Source organism: Macrotis lagotis, chromosome X (genome assembly GCF_037893015.1).
Source record: "Macrotis lagotis isolate mMagLag1 chromosome X, bilby.v1.9.chrom.fasta, whole genome shotgun sequence".
NCBI lineage: Eukaryota > Metazoa > Chordata > Mammalia > Peramelemorphia > Peramelidae > Macrotis > Macrotis lagotis.
Window position 1 is genome coordinate 597,506,044 of NC_133666.1, and position 4,671 is coordinate 597,510,714.

The 4,671-nt window shown below is 35.2% G+C and overlaps 2 pseudogenes; both read right to left on the reverse strand.

The window, feature by feature from the left end:
- Positions 1–1,623: 1,623 nt before the first annotated feature.
- LOC141503250 (transforming acidic coiled-coil-containing protein 3-like) lies at positions 1,624–2,438 on the reverse strand (annotated as a pseudogene).
- A 198-nt stretch (positions 2,439–2,636) lies between these two features.
- LOC141503249 (transforming acidic coiled-coil-containing protein 3-like) lies at positions 2,637–4,503 on the reverse strand (annotated as a pseudogene).
- Between the last annotated feature and the right edge of the window lie 168 nt (positions 4,504–4,671).

Consider the following 4,671-nt stretch of genomic DNA (forward strand, 5'->3'; position numbering starts at 1 on the left):
TTTGGATCTACCATGAAAAGAGATTAAAAAACAACTCATTGATTTTTCTGGTTTGTTAGAAACGAAAATCAATGACTCCAAAAAAGCACTCTGCATTTGCAGCACGAACTTCAGTCACCACTATTGGTGGGGAGAGCAAATGTTTGCCAACTCATCTCACCAGTATTGTTCTTTTATTGAGCTTTCTCATGTACAATGCTATTAACACTGCCTGGAATATGAGTGAGTGAAATCCAATAAAATATCATCAGAGAGCTCTTGGATCTCGAAATAACTTGCCAAGCGTCAATGAGTATAAAGATGGATCAAGATGATATGCCACTGGGAAAGTAATATTCTCCACTTGTGGACATTTAGATGAAATGTAGAAATTGTTGTTCAGATCATTGAATAAAAATATTACCATCATCCACTTCTCAGCAAATGTACCTTGACTTGTTAATTGCCTGGACGCTTGCTATTAATAATTGAAGATCTGAATGCACTCTTACTGTGTAATCCAATTCCACGGTTCCTATCCAGGGTAATATGAACAAGTGCATTTCTCAGGAGGAAATGCATTAGGGCAAGAATACTGCATTAAAGAGAAAAATGAAGACTTCTGGAAATGAATGGGAGGAAGCAATATTGAGCAGACTACAGGGTGGGGGGGTGATGAGATGAGTGAAAGGCATGTAGCAAAAGAGATGAAGCTAGAGTTTCTGTTTTGATATGTGAGGGGAAACAGGATGAAATAAAGATGTAGAATAATGGACTTGGAGAATCCCTTATTTGGGGGCCTCTGCTCCCTCAATTATAAAATGGAGTCGAACCTCATGGCCTCTTAAGTTTTCTCCCAGCTCAGATGTTATGTGATTCTTGGTCAAAAAGGCAAATGATAACTCCCTATATTACTCATCAACTTCACCCTAGACAATTAGAACTAGTTAGGTATGGTGCATAGAGGATTATACTTATTTGGAAAAGGGATTCAAATCCTGCCTAATAAATTTGTGAGTTGGCTGCCCCTGGATGGATCTCTGTAAATCTCTTAACCTCAATTCTTTATCCATGAAAGGAATTGAGCAGATAAATTCTAAGATAACCCCTCCAACTCAAAAATTATTTAATTTTAATATTATAGACTAGATAAATATTATAGAGAGGCATTTCTCCTATCATATCAATATTGTTTTAGTCAACCTTGGTGACACAGTGCATAGCATGCCAAGGTTAAAAATCAGGAAAATTCAAATTTAGATACTTACTAACCCTGGGACCCTAGACTGGGTACTATACCCTGTTTGCATTGGTTTTCTCATCTGTGAAATGAACAAGAGAAAGAAATACGAAACCATTCTAGTATCTTTGCCAAGAAAACTGTAAATGGGGTTGCTGTCAGATATGATGGAAAAAACAATTAAACAATTAGTCAATCAGCATGTTTTTTTAAAGATTATTAACCTTTATTCAAGCACAGTTTTAGAAATAGTTCAGTTGACTAAAGACTTTAGTGTATCTGCAACAAGGAAAAATGAGTTTAAGAAAAGTACCTGTAGGAGTGGCTAAGTGGCGCAGTGGATAGAGCACCAGCCCTGGAGTCAGGAGTGCTAGAGTTCAAATCTGGCCTCAGACACTTAATAATTACCTAGCTGTGTGGCCTTTGGCAAGCCGTTTAACCCCATTGCCTTGCAACAAACAAACAAACAAAGGAAAGTACCTGTGACAACTAAACATCACATATACATAATTAACAACACTGAAAGGAGGACTAGATAGGAGGAACATAAAGTAGAACAATTCAAAATTCCTTTTCTTTAAAATCATGTCATCACAGATTTTGGTTAATCCATCTATTTCTTTATTTTCTATATTTTTCTCTTATTTGTTCCTTTCATAAATTTATTTGTAAACATAGAGTCTCAGCTTTTGCTATTCTCCACACCTGAGTAATTTCTTCATTGCCAGATTTAACTTCTCTTCAATGTGAACTTTAAGAATTTGGTAATTCTGCTATTCCTTTTCAATTCTTAGTAGATAATCTTCAACATATTTCTACAATCCTTCTTCATACCTTTATATTCCTAAAACCTTCTGGTTTTATAGTTGTTTGAAGAGTTCAGAGAAAGATTTTTCCAAAAAGTTCAGGTGTATTTCAATTTCCTGGGAGGAAGGGTTAATGAAATCTGGATTCCAGTCTTTGTAACCTCTTTTAACTTTTGAACATTCAACACCAGTTGAATTATCCCTTCATGTTCGTACACAATTTTCACAATTTCTAAATACTCTGCATGGAGTTTTTAATATTTGTCTTCTAATTCTTTAATTTTCATTTTTTCTTTAGCTTCTTGTTTGACTTTTTATATAGTCACATCCATGTCTTCCTGACTAGCTTTCAATATATCTATAATTGCATCTACTCAAACAGCCAAATCTGTGGTTATCTTAGGAGTACTCATACATTCCAGTTCATCAGGAGGAGGAAGCCCTATTATAAGAATATATTCCTGGGGCGGCTATGTGGCGTAGTGGATAGAGCACCAACCCTGGAGCCAGGAGTACCTGAGTTCAAATTGGGCAAGCACGTAACCCCATTGCCTTGCAAAAACTAAAAAAAAATATTCCTAAGAAGTCAAATTCACTATGTTTTGCATTCATCAAGTTTGCTGATTTTTCTGAGCTTGCTTGCTTATATCCAAAAGTCTATTTATTTCAATAGGACCCAGTTTATCCCTGTTCTCTTTTAATAGTGGCCCAAATTTAAGATATATGGGAAGTTTTCTCAAGACAGATTCCTTAAATGAAGACTTCCAAATTGTTCCAAGTAGTCAATTTCTATATCTGTGCCTAAAATTTATGGAGACCTGAAGTCCTCTTCAAATATGGCAGTTTCTATCTTGATATTTGCATCCAATTCATCCTTCTGTTGGAGTTCAATTAGTATTAATGTTGGACTAACTCAACAGCTTATGTCAACTGAAGAATCTGTAGAATTTTCTATTTTATTCTGATTCCCCTGCTATCAGTTTCCATTCCTTCTGGAAGCATAGTTTCCACAGCAGCAATAGAAGTAATAACATGCTGACTTATAGGTATGCCATCAATAGCAGGTATACATTTCTGCTTCTCTTTGGAGAGGTCCCTATGTGTTATGTGATTTTCTTAATGTTGAGTGGTTTCATTAGTAGATTTTTGCTGAACTGAAGTGGAAGACTTGGACCTTTTTCAAATGGGTTTGAATTTGGATCATTATGCTTATACTAAACTAAATTATAAGATCCCTTTGGAAGAGGGTTCATATTTTCTTTATCTTGACTTTTTTTTCCCTTTGCCAAGTTTTTATCACTCTCTTCTGGGTAACAGAAGGTTGTTTTGGAAAGAAGTTTAATTACATGCCCCTTCCCTAGTTTACTTGATGGTGGCTTGATAGTAGTGTTATCAGAAAAGTCAAATTCTAATTTTGTAGGTTGGCATTTCAAAGCTCAGCCACTTGCACAGGCTTCTTTTCTAAAAGCAGAAGATTTGGTGATTCAGATTCAATTTTTTTTTCTTTGCTGAAAAAAGTCAGAGTTACAAAGTAGCAAATGTGCAGATACATTGGTAAATGGGATGTAATGTTCTTCATTAGAAAATGTTTCTTCAGATTATCAAAGTTCAAAGTTTAGGTTATCATTTCATTCATTATAAGATTCTGGATTACCACACTACCATTCAATTCATCCTCTAAGGCTGATTCTCTATTTCATTATTACTTTCGTTAATCAGTGAAGCAGATCTTAGCCAATCATAACTTTACTCATCATTTTTTCAGGGCATCTAGACAATTTTATTTCTGAGGACTCTTGGAAATACTAAGAAATAAATGTAAAAGTATCTTCCAATGAATAACAATTACTTTTTTCTGAGACAATTTCAATTATTAGTTACTATTTGAGACCTTAATAAACTTTCAGACAATATCAGAATCAGGAACAAGTTTCCAAATGGATCGAAATTCTCCAGATCATCTAAGTCAATATCGGAGGAGCTACTGCTTTTCACTGACAGCTGATTATCTGGATAAGGAGCAGGATTTGTTTCTAGTCTTTGAGGATCTTCATTCATAGTTTTCCTATTAAATTTCTTGGCTGCCATGATGCAGGAGAGAATTCTTTAAATCATCTGTACAATCTTCCACAAGTTTACTTGTCATGGTCAGACTCAAAATTCTTTTTTGTCTGTGATTCCCATAAAGAAATTTGAAAAGTTATTTTCATAGATTTTTCTATGTATTGGTGGCATATTTTCTTTCTGGGATGCATGAAACCTGATGATCTGTTAGCCCTGGTAGTGATAAAAATAAGTCACAAGTTTCTGCAGTAATATCATCACTAACATTTTCATCATTTAAGATCTGTAGCCTCATTGTGCAAGGCTATGCAGATGGAGAAGGGTTCTTGGATCAGTCAGGGAACTTCTAGTTCGAAGCCTCAACAAGCCTGGGAATGCTGGGCAATGGTGCCAACTATACCTTAATGAAGATACTTTTGTTAAATCCTATATGCCAAAGACTGTGCTGGGTCCTAGGAAAAGAATGGAAAAGAAAAATATGCTTCACATCTTTAAAGAATACTTGTTTTATTGGGACAATTAGAAGCAGTGTGGTATGGTAAACAGTGACCTAGGTTCAAATCCCACCTGAAAAGTTAACTA